General features: G+C 43.9%; 1 long non-coding RNA gene across 1 annotated transcript; it reads left to right on the top strand.

The window, feature by feature from the left end:
* Positions 1–2,741: 2,741 nt before the first annotated feature.
* Positions 2,742–8,618, top strand: LOC141084929 (uncharacterized). The gene is made up of 4 exons (XR_012231171.1): positions 2,742–2,871; positions 4,132–4,262; positions 6,736–6,822; positions 6,899–8,618. It is a non-coding gene; the product is annotated as an uncharacterized lncRNA (long non-coding RNA).
* The last annotated feature ends 4,496 nt before the right edge of the window (positions 8,619–13,114 follow it).

The following is a 13,114-nucleotide window of genomic DNA, read 5'->3' as shown; positions in this document are numbered from 1 at the left end:
ACATCATACACAGCAGCCTGACAAAATCTGGAAACAGGAAAATGTTAGACGTGAGGAATGATATCATTACCTCACAGAAACTGACCATGTACAGAGGGAAAACACACTGGCCCCATATCTAGAGAAACTCCTGATCCGCAGAGACCACCGGATTCTGAGCCAATACAGATTCCGTGCCCACAGTCTTGCCATTGAGTCCGGCTGGCACAGACAGAGCTACAAGCCCAGGGAGGACAGACTATGCCCACACTGTAACCTAGAGGCCCTAGAGGATGAGACCCACTTCCAGCCAGGCATTATCAAATACCAGTGAGAGACACTCACTTCAGGAGACTCTCCAATTTCTTCAATAACAACAAGAATGCTCTCAGTCATTGACAGATCTTGAAAATGGTGAAAAATTACTATTATAAACTGGCAGAACTTTTCATTATACAATTATGGAGCTTTATTGTACAATAAACCAGTAAATATCTATAATTTGACGCCGTCTTTAGCAAGCAACTTGTTTGTCTGGTAGTCAGCCCGCAATTACTGTATGACTGGGAATTAGGCGAGTCACACCGGTGATGTGTGAGACATGGCACATGTATGGATATGCTGGAAGGAACGACATTTGTCAGGAGAGAGCGCACATTGTTATTCAATGTGCTCATTTACATTGTAATTCAGAAAACAGTTTATCGAAGGCCTCATTCAGACGTACCTGTTATAGCCATGTTTTTGTTAGATAGAAACTTGTACCTATTATAGTCTATGGGGTTGTTCACATGGGTTTTTTTGTGGACAGTATGTCCGTGCAACAATCAAGGAGTCACGTCAGTTCCTTACCGATAGCATCACTGTTTGAAAATCACCCATACAATACGAATCTATGGGTCTGTGAAAATCACCTGTGTTCAGGCTCCGACTGGCCCTCCAGAGGCCAGGTAAATCCCCCTGAGGGCTCGCCTTGTGCAGGATTCAGCCTCCCAATCCACCAATATGAGCTGTAATTGGCACGATTTAGTTGTTTTACTATGTAGAGACAATGACAACATCTCGCTAGTCATCTAACAAACTACTCCGTTTCTTCATTATTAATAAACAACCTAATAATTATTTTAATATTAATGGGTCAGCCTCTGCCGCAACGTCCCCACAGAGTTAGTGAGACTCAAATACTGAGCTGGCCCATCACTGCCATCGTCTGTACTCCAAATGAGTGTTGCAGCTGAAGGCAGGTAAATAAATTGGGGAAAACCTGAGGTTTTAGAAGTCACACATGTAATTTATTTACAGGGTTGAAGACAAATGCCCTAATAAAGTGATTTGCAAAGTTTTATGACTTAAAAAAATAGATAACAAATTATTAAAAAAAAAAAAGTTTAGTTACTCTCCTTTTTAATGAGGAATATACTATCATTCATACTTGATTTACATCTAGAGGCACCATGACATACAAGCAGATAATGCATCTATATGATGATTACTAGATACTTTTTCTATGGCTACCATAGTGGCAAACATTAGTTGTTATTGGATAACATTAGTGGTGATCACACAGGAAGAAACCCAGTGGCTAAAAAAAATATAAATTTAGTACTAGAAGAAGTCCATTCAGCTTTAAAGGGAACCTGTCAGCTGTTTTGGCTGCTATAAGATGCGGCCACTGCCTTTCAGGGCTTATCTACAGCATTCTATAATGCTGCAGATAAGCCCCCGATCCGACCTGAAAGATAAGAAAAACAAGTTTAATTATAATCACCGCACCGCTTATTCCACTAGACCACCAGGTCACTTATTCCACTAGACCACCAGGTCACTAGCGCCACTGGCTGCCACCACTGTAAAGCAAAGCTCATGGATTTTCTATGAATACCAGAAGCCATATTAATGCTATCTACCTAAGTGATACAGCGACTCAATGAATAAGACCCAGGAGGGGCCGAAATGTCTATTGTTATAGGACGCTTGTTATTATTTGCTCCCCTATTTGACTGTGTTTGGCAATTACAATAAATCACATTTATTTTCACTACAAGTTTTAAGAGTGTGCGGTGAACCTTTGACTCTTTTGCTATTGGGTTTTTCAACCCATTACACCAGCACCTCGACTGTTAGGACTGAGTTCACACTAATTGTTATACTATGAGAAGAAGATGGGAGGCGCCAGACCCAGACCTGCGACACCCATCGGACCAGATCGCACCGGACCGCTTCCACAGGTGAGCATAATAAAACGTATTTTTCTTATCTTGCAGATCGGATCGGGGGCTTATCTACAGCGTTATAGAATGCTGTAGATAAGCCCTGAAAGGCGGTGGCTGCATCTTATAGCGGCCAAAACAGCTGACAGGTTCCCTTTAACCTATAAACATTAATATGTTGGTCTAAAAGACGAAAACCCAAAGAAGCAGATACTAATTACCCAATATTAGGGAAAAAATTCCTTCCCGACTCTACATTGTCAAGCAAAAGGGTAACAATATTGAACTTTTGACTTTCAGGCTCCATATCTCACCATCCACTATTGCTTTGATCATGAGACCACCATCATTTTATAGACAATCATCTTGGCTATCTCATACATAAATTTGACTTGCTGCTATTTAGCATATAATTAGTTATGTAGATTCTTGTCATGTCACTGCATTGTTACTATTTTGCTTCTGGTGGTGTAAAATCTTTTTCTTCCTGTATACTACAAATTACGACCTCTTCTCACATACCCTAATAGCTCATTGTGTTATTAGGTTGATTCCCAAGTGAGAGGGCACTGGTTCGAATTGAGGAATTGCCATGAAAAAGATTTCCCAAGAAAAGAGAAATGGCATCATCCAACTTATCGATAGCGGTCTCTCGGCCAAGAAAATTGCCAAACTGCATCATGTGAGTGCCATGACAGCTGGAAGAACCTGTTGATCACCTATAATTGCCATGTGGATTGTGGGAGAAAGTTCAATCAATGGAGCAGAAAATTGATTTTGCAGTATTGGTTCTATGGCTCTAGCATCAGCACATTACTGTCCCTTCTAACCAGGTAGAGAAAGCTGGGAAACGACCAGGTGCCATGACCAGGCTGTACGGAGAAGGGCTCGTTCACACCATTATTCCTCCATGGTCCTGTAACGTGTAGATACTAAATAGATCTCAATACCCATCTATCACCGATTATTGGCGTGCAGATTTCTGGAGCAAGTTCAATTAGTGAAACAAAAATTTGATTTTGCAGGATTGACTCAATGGTTCTAGCAGCAGCAGCACATTACTGTTCCTTCTGGCCAGGTAGAGAAAGTTGTGAAACAATCAGGTGCCATGACCAAGCTGTAGGGGGAAGGGCTCATTCACACCATTATTCCACCATGTTCCTGTAACCTGTGGATACTAAGTAGATCTCAATACCTTCTAACATTACAGCAATGGATCTCCACCAGGCTAGCCTATCCTTGCTAAATGTAGAAATGAAGGGTGTACCATGGTGGTCATATGATGTCTAAAGGGGTCCATGTGGAAACCACCAGTTGTCGAAAAACCACTTACAAGCCAGGAAATGGGAATAATGTGTGCAAATTAGCTCTCCTCCAAGAAGTAGGAAACGAATACAAAATAACTCACGCCAAAGCCCAGATTTCTTAATGAGCTTACGGCAAGTTTTAGGAAGTTCTTGCGACACTCTTTCTGACACATGAAGGCATTGAAGTTTTTGCCCGGGAGGGAGAACTTCTTTATTATAGGAGTCCTCAAGGAATCAGATTACAAAGCTCCGCTTTCTGCCCAAGGGCTTATTTTTGGAACCACAAATCAAGACATTTTCTGTTGATTTCTCCATCATCCCGTAGACGGCTCTGATATACGGAGAATAAAACCCTGTGGTCTCACAACCAATAAAGTGTTGAATAAAAACGGAAGAAGCTGCCAAATCAAGACACAGAATATCCTATTGTGTTGTCGGCTGCCGGGCTTCAATGGCCTTTTTTCTTTACCTACGACTAGGCTCAGACAAGGCTTTTATGTGGCATTTACTTTGTGTGGTTTTACATTCACATTCTGCTTTTGTTTCAGAGACGGTTTTGTTATTGTCTAAGATTTAATTCTGTTTTCTCATAAGTGTGTAACGCTAAATAAAAAAAAATGTCCCCAAAATTACAGGATAAAAGTATATGCTCAACATGTGCACAGAGAGATTCCCATAAGTGATGCCCGTGACCGCCACAAGCAGCCATACTGCAGGAGTGGCCTACAGGAAGACCTTCATGGATCTGCGGATAACCAAGGACCAGGTAGATATAACTTTAAAGGTTGGGGTGGAAACTTCACTTTGGAGCCACTTTAAAACCGGATCTAAGAGCACCTAAATAGTAAGTGCAGAGCTAATGGGGCACTTGGTTTCCAGTGGCTGAATGAGCCCAAAAGCCACTGCTACATTTTATAACTAGCACATGGTAGCATGGTAGGCAGTGGGTCCTGTTAAAAATTTTGCATGGATCCAGGAGCTCCAAGTTACAACTCTGCTGGTGCTTATAATGCCATACACCTTCCCCTATTAGGGAAAGGAGGGCCTGGGATTTATCTGCCTTTTTAGAGAATCCTACCCACCCTCAATGTAATCTGGCTCAACCATCAGAGGTCCATGTAATCTAGAACATCCTCTAGTGGCCCATGTAATCTCTCTCAATCACCAGGGTCCACTGTAATCTCCCCACCCCATAGGAACCCATATGATCTTCCCCAACCTCCACGGTCTCTATGATCTGTCCCCATACTCCAGTGCCCCATGTAATCTGGCACACCCCCCAGAGGTCCATGTAATCTAGCGCACCCTCCAGGGGTACATGTAATCTGTTCTGACCACCAAAGGCCCATGTAATCTGCCCACCCCTAGGAGCTCATTTGATCTTCCGAACCCTTCAGGGTTGCGTATGATTTTTCCCATCCTTCAGATAGGAACTGCACCAACCACCAAGGTCTCATATGATCTTCCCCACCCTCCAAGGTACCATATGATTTGTCCCATCCTCCTGATGGAAACAGCACCAACCACCAGGGACTCATATGGTATTCCCCACCCTCTAGGGGCCCATATGATCTGCACCAGCCACTAGGGTCACATATGATCTGACCCACCTCCAGTGGTTCATGCAATCTGCTCCAACCACCAGGGTACCATATGATCTGACCCACCTCCAGGGGTCCATGCAATCTGCTCCAATCACCAAGGTCCCATATGATCTGACCCACCTTCATTGGTCCATGTAATCTGCTCCAACCACCAGGGTCCCATATGATCTGACCCACCTCCAGGGGTCCATGTAATCTGCTCCAACCACCACACTTCCATATGATCTGAGTCTAACCCACCTCCAGGGGTCCATGTAATCTGCTTCAACCACCAGGGTTCTATGTAATCTGCCCCAACCACAAAGGTTCCATATGATCTGCCCACCCAATAGAACCCATATAATTTTCCCCATCTTCCAGAGTTCTATATGATCTGTCCCACCCTTCAGGATCCTGTGTGATCTGACCCAGCCACCAAGAACCCCATTTTGACTGTGGATGCTCCCTTTACAAGGACATGACTGTTACAACATGCAGGAACTAATTCATTTCTTTATTAAGGTGTTTTACAACTAATCACTATGTAGTATCCGGGCACTAAGTCACTCGATGTCATCTCCATACAAATCGAGACATCATGAACAGTAGTATAGGGAGGCACAAGCGAGTGGGATTGTAACTTTCATTTCCCCAGAGTTTTGAAATTGCTATCAACCCTCCTTATCACGTAATTACACCAATCAAAGGTGGCAATAAATGGAAGTTATTGGCAGCAACCCAGGACATAAATAACATGTCACATTTATCATTCGTAGAGTTCCCAGGTTGTGACATACAGATACAACAAGGGTGTGGTGCATTGCTGCATTGAGTGTATGGGAGTTTCTGTGTGGAGTGGGTCAGATTTGCTACGTGATATAAGATGTATAAAATGAAAATTTATATAAATATTCATGAGATCTAGAAAAGTTATAAATGTATCCACCATAACCGTCCTCCATGATTCAAGGTCTTCCCCCAAAATCCACTGGCAAAATATAGTGTACCACAAGGTCCCCAGCCCATAGATTACATATCTATAGTATGAACTGATCTTCAAAGTGGCACCTGGTTATGTTCTTTGTGCATGCAAGAAAACTGGCTGATCCACCATCCACCATATCTGGTTCTGCATCTCCTGCCATGTACCAAGAAAGACCTTTCCTGTTCCCAAAAACAAGGCATCATCCGAAGTCCAACTGTACCGACTAATTTTTTTTCTTACCAACTCGGTACCAACTCCCTCCGCTCACTCTTGTGGTGATCTAGCGCCTTTCATCATTACAAGGATCCAGTGGCAGGCAATGAATTTGAGGGTCCTCTTATGGTCCAGTTCAATGGAGCAGCCATTGTTATGAGAGTTTTTTGACAGAGTGGTGGAATTTGCAACCTTTGTGTCCCGATGCAAACTCTGGTACAAGGGACCCCTATCGTGGGTCTTCTTTTGTGTCAGAGGGGCAACCGGGTCCCTTCAGCCATTGCGGTCAGTGGGCAACTACTATGTCTACTCCTGGCGGTGGACACTTAGCAATGACAACCAAACGATGTCATGTCAGGCACTGTATTTAGGGGTCCTTTTGTCATTAATGTGGTGGTCACTACCAGGGTCTTGTGGCAGCTGCTTTTTGCTGCTATTATTCAAATCTATCATTACAGAAAATCCTGGCATGTCTGCAGTTATCAATCATTACTCATATTGTGCACATTCACCACCATCGTAGAATGGACTTTGCTGCCGATCAGGTAAATATTACTTGGCTATATGTTACTCATTGATTATTTTTTTTCTGTTATGTTTTATTTTTTACATTTAATACAGGTTACGGTCAAGAACAATACTTGATTTTTGTTTTCCAATTTTTGTAAAATCTCGGATAACGTTAACTTCTGATAAGAAATGAATGGGATGCAAGAAAACAATGTTGAGCTAAACAGTCAGTATTAAGAAAACCGTAAGACACCAAACCTTGTCTGACATACTGTACAAGCATATAAGTTAGAAATGTAATGAAAATTGCTCATTTTAACAGATCCACTGAGCTATTTAAGAGGTCAGAAAATCAAGGCTGCTTGTAGGGCAGGTGTGTTACTTTCCCTACATCTGCCCCATCACTTACGGAAGAGCATCATTAGAGTCCTTGGGGCACAAAGATTTTCTGTTTCCCCACTCTTACGTTGGCGTATCCATGGTCAGAGCAGGATTGCTGCTCAGGAACATGGCAGTGGGGAGGAAGTATATGTGAGAAGGGCTGGACAATGGCTTGGTGTCATAGACTACACTAGCCTGATTTCACATGTGTTGTCATCTCCAGTTTCCTGTTACGGGCTCCTAGGACCAAAAAAAAAGGAAAAAATGTCAGATCGATGCCAATGGACCTTAATATACAGTATTATTGGGTTCCTTCCAGAATACAAAATAAGATCTAGAAAACGTTTTGATATTGCGAAGAAGAAAGTCCACAACATAAAGACCAAGCAACATATGAATTACTTCCACCACCAAAGCCAACGAAAAATTGAGATCTTCTTTATCTTCCCAGATAATAGAAATTCCAGCCCATTGTTATATGCACCACCCCACCATTTCAGAAAGCATTATTTTTTACCAGCCTCTCTCAAGTTAGAGAGATGAATAGGCTAAAGCCTAAAGGACCATTAAAAGATGATAATCAACCATGAAGACCATCACTTTATAAAAACTTAATGCATATTCTGAACCCTCAGATATTGACAGTTTTGACCAACAGACTGATGTTTCTGGAGGCCTCCCAACTCTCCACCAACTGATAGGGTCTGGGAAGATAAATATCCAATATTTCAGATTTCGGACTGCCGATGCTTTTGTTCTCGAAGAGATAAGCTGCCGCCAAAGGATTCTGACTGCAGCTTTCTCATAGAAAACTTAGGAGCGCTTGGCAGATCGGGCGTTCCGGTGCATGAAGCTGTCGGGAGAGAAAGCTGACGGCCGAACGATCGGCCAGACCGTCGTTCCACCAACATCTACAATATATGTTCTTTGGTTCCCTTTATTCTTTATTCCACAAAACACAAAAACCCCACAATGTTCTAAAATATATAAAAAAAAAGTCATAATGATGAAACTTTCTTGTGATTCTATTCTTTTGAACTGCTTATTCGCCAGATTTTTTGGGGTCAAATGTGATCTGGATCACGCAGCCTCAGGGGCGACATTCTTTTCGAAAGGGCTGCTAGTAATCTGAAAATCACATAATTATGGTATCTGCTCTTCAAATACCTGATGTGTAAGGAAATAATGATGGGGGGTAGACTTGTCAGCTGGCAGAAATTTCAACCTTGAACGTTCTGTCTAGATAGATGGATTATTCTTGTTTCCCGATTTTGCTTCACCCGGAGATAAGTAGAACCGGAGAGTTCTGGCCACCATGATATAAATAGTTTATTAAGACTGGTGTAATGAAGACGTTATGCAGAGAAACCAGCAACTTATCGCCTATACTTTGGATTTATTTATGGCACACATTAAGAGTTTAATGACCTTGAACAGAAAGGGGTTGTCTACTTTTCGGGACTATATATATATATATATATATATATATATATATATATATATATATATATTTACAACTACTAATGCAATTGGGTGTTATTAAAAATTTGTATTGTTTGCCTTCTATAGCCCCCATATTGCATGCTTTATTGCAGGCTGCAGAATGAGTTAACTGAGAATCTATCAGTGAGCTTGTTCTAACTGTCTGATGGGGAGTTTGCATCTCTTTTTCTGGGATCCTCTTTGCTGATTGGCAGGTACTGACACTCATGTCTCGTGGTTGTAATAATTTTGTCACATACTGTATCTGGGGGTCCTTTTACCGCCACTCTTTTTTTTGGGGGGGTCACTATTATTATTACTCATACACTTTTTCTTCTATAAATTTCGTTGCAAAACTACCAAAAAGTTTTAAGTAGGGTTAAAATAAAAATAAAGCACTTTTAAAGACACCAACCTGCTACTGTTCATTTTCTGTGTGTAGTATTCACTTGAATAGGCGAAACAGTAGTATCAGAAACAGACATGAGTGGCGCTTTTTGGGTGAAAAATGGAAATAAAAAATTTTAAAAAACCTCACAATAACTTTTTTAAAAAGCTGCAAGAATGTGAATAACTGATAAGAAAAGAATGTTATGCTATATGCACACTATTTTCAGGCAGGTTCCGTTCTGATAAGCCACCTGAAAAAGCGCTAAACGTTCAAAAGAATGAAATTTCTATGTAAAAAAAATACTGGCTGTTCATTTTCCCAGGACTTTGAGCGTCTTTTAACCACTTCAGATTTCCAAAGAAGACAAGCGGTTAAAAAGAAGTGACGCTCAAAAGAACATATATAATATAAGTCAATGGGAAGGTGCTAGGGTATTTTTATGAATGTGTTACCAGTGTTTTTGATTGAGCAGTTTTATTCATTGTTGAACGGAGATTAAAAAAAATAATTAGAAAAAACTCCTGGAAATCATCAGAAAAAACAAAACAAAAGAAGACACAACCAAAAAAATGGTAGAAAAATTGCTAAAAAAATCATGGTTGTGGCCAAGGACATTGAAAAAGTGCTCAGGACTAAGCAAAACACAAAAAAAAATATGTTGCAGGAGAAAAAAATGCTGGTGTTTCCTGAAAAACCTTCCTATTGAAAAATAACACATATAATGAGCTATACCATCAGGAGTAAAGAGGTCTGGTTGGCCTCGTTTAAAAAGGCCATAAAATGACTCCAACCAACACGACCCACTAGTATAGTGCCAAACCTCCTGCATCTCCCCCGATAATAAAACCTCCGGATAACTGAAATTTCAGCCCGTCTTTATCTGCACCATCCGCCATTCCAGAAATATCAGCATCTTTCAAGCAAAAGGGGATTAGAAGATAATGACTTGTAAAGATTCAGTAAAGAGGGTTTCGAGAATACGTCCATGTCTGAAGGGGTCATTTACAGTTTTGGGGTCCAAAGTGTTATCTGTACCAGAGACTCTGTATCATTTACTGTATAATACCGGTGTCTCCTTATGAGGCAGGTTATAGTTTGGGCCCCTTCTGATGCCAGGTCCTGGGTGCGACTGTAGGAGGGAGGGACCCCGCCGAGTGTCTGGGCCGGAACCAAGGGGGCCGCCATCTAGGTTCCTAAGGGATCTGTTCCCGGGGGGCCGAGTTAGAAGGTGCACCGCTGAGACTGACAGGACGGTTGGGGGAGGAGCCAATATAAAAGGGGCAGGGAGCATGAAGGAGAGTGAGTCAGCAGAACGGCAGAGACGGAGCAGGAGACCGTGGGAGCGCCAGAGAGCCATAACCACAAGCAGTGACCAGAGAGGAGGCCAGCAGCAGAAGGGAGACTTACGATGGACTGCAGGGAGACGCCGCCGAGCTGACCGACAGGAGGCCGCCGCCTCACTCCACCCCGGGACTGCGACCTACCAGCTGCTGCCCACGGCCGTTGCCGCTTCACTCCAGCCCGCGGCTGCAGCCTGCCCGTTGCCGCCCACAGCCGCCACCACCCCGCTGCAGTCTGCAATTGGGGCCTGCCCTTCGCCATCAGTGGAACTCTCCGCACAGCCCCAGGCCGTGCCCGCGGTCTATCAACCACCACTCCACGTGACTGCAGCTCGCCCCTGCCCGGGGGCTGCGGCCTCCTTCATCCCACTAGCAGTCGGAACCCCGCTGCCCTCGCAGGGGGTTGCTCCGCCAAAGGACTCGCCTAGGGCCTGTTGTGCCCCCACCTCGCCTGGGCGTCGGAACACCCGAAGACTACGCCAGATCCTCAGCAGCTGGGCCCAGCGGCTGCGACGCCGAAGCACCATCATCCGGGACGCCGAGGAACATCAGGACGGATAAGTGACACAATAGAACTAAGGACTAGTGTTGAGCATTCCGATACTGCAAATATCGGGTATCGGCCGATATTCGCTGTATCGGAATTCCAATACCGAGTACCGATATTTTTTCAATATCGGATACCAGAATCGGAAGTCCCCATAATGCAATGAGCCACTGTTGTGGCTGTGATTGGCTGCTGAAATGATACCATCATGATGCGCGGTCTGTGCGCATCATGATGCGCGGTCTGTGCCGACTGTCGGGGGTCTGTGCCGGCTGCCGGTAGTCTGTACGGGCCTCTCGGGCGTCTGTACAGGCCTGTTGGGGGCCTGTACGCGCCTCTCGGGAGCCTGTGCCGGCTGCCGGTGGTCTGTACGGGCCTCTCGGGGGGTCTGTACAGGCCTGTCGGGGGCCTGTGCCGGCTGCCGGGGGTCTGTACGGGCCTGCCGGGGGCCTGTGCCGGCTGCCGGCGGTCTGTACGGGCCTGCCGGGGGCCTGTGCCGGCTGCCGGAGGTCTGTGCGGGCCTGCTGGAGGTCTTGTGTGTGTGCAGGCATCGTCCGATGGGAATACAAGTCCCATCGGGTGATGCCTGCTACAATGACAGTGATTGACACCTTAGCCAATGATGGGACAGTAGTAGTCCCATCATCCGGCTAATGTGTTGAATGTAAAAAAAAAAAAAAAATACTACATACATACTACATATATACTACATTCATACAACATACATACATACTACATACATACTTCATATATACTACATTCATACAACATACATACATGCTACATACATGATACATATATACTACATTCATACAACATACATACATACTACATACATGCTACATATACACTCACTGGCCACTTTATTAGGTACACCATGCTAGTAACGGGTTGGACCCCCTTTTGCCTTCAGAACTGCCTCAATTCTTCGTGGCAGAGATTCAACAAGGTGCTGGAAGCATTCCTCAGAGATTTTGGACCATATTGACATGATGGCATCACACAGTTGGCGCAGATTTGTCGGCTGCACATCCCTGATGCGAATCTCCCGTTCCACCACATCCCAAAGATGCTCTATTGGATTGAGATCTGGTGACTGAGGAGGCCATTTGAGTACAGTGAACTCATTGTCATGTTCAAGAAACCAATCTGAGATGATTCGAGCTTTATGACATGGCGCATTATCCTGCTGAAAGTAGCCATCAGATGTTGGGTACATTGTGGTCATAAAGGGATGGACATGGTCAGCAACAATACTCAGGTAGGCTGTGGCGTTGCAACGATGCTCAATTGGTACCAAGGGGCCCAAAGAGTGCCAAGAAAAAATTCCCCACACCATGACACCACCACCACCAGCCTGAACCGTTGATACAAGGCAGGATGGATCCATGCTTTCATGTTGTTTACGCCAAATTCTGACCCTACCATCCGAATGTCGCAGCAGAAATCGAGACTCATCAGACCAGGCAACGTTTTTCCAATCTTCTACTGTCCAATTTCGATGAGCTTGTGCAAATTGTAGCCTCAGTTTCCTGTTCTTAGCTGAGAGGAGTGGTACCCAGTGTGGTCTTCTGCTGCTGTAGCCCATCTGCCTCAAAGTTCGACGCACTGTGCGTTCAGAGATGATCTTCTGCCTACCTTGGTTGTAACGGGTGGCAATTTGAGTCACTGTTGCCTTTCTATCAGCTCGAACCAGTCTGCCCATTCTCCTCTGACCTCTGGCATCAACAAGGCATTTCCGGCCACAGAACTGCCGCTCACTGGATTTTTTTTCTTTTTCGGACCATTCTCTGTAAACCCTAGAGATGGTTGTGCGTGAAAATCCCAGTAGATCAGCAGTTTCTGAAATACTCAGACCAGCCCTTCTGGCACCAACAATCATGCCACGTTCAAAGGCACTCAAATCACCTTTCTTCCCCATACTGATGCTCGGTTTGAACTGCAGGAGATTGTCTTGACCATGTCTACATGCCTAAATGCACTGAGTTGCCGCCATGTGATTGGCTGATTAGAAATTAAGTCTTAACACACAGTTGGACAGGTGTACCTAATAAAGTGGCCAGTGAGTGTATACTACATTCATACAACATACATACATACTACATTCATACAACATACGTACATACTACATGTATACTACATTCATACAACATACATACTACATACATGCTACATATATACTACAT

Source organism: Dendrobates tinctorius, unplaced genomic scaffold (genome assembly GCF_039654945.1).
Source record: "Dendrobates tinctorius isolate UK_male_01 unplaced genomic scaffold, ASM3965494v1 ptg000028l, whole genome shotgun sequence".
Classification (NCBI taxonomy): Eukaryota; Metazoa; Chordata; class Amphibia; order Anura; family Dendrobatidae; genus Dendrobates; species Dendrobates tinctorius.
Note: the sequence above shows the minus strand (reverse complement) of the source record. Positions and strands in the feature narration are given on the sequence as shown.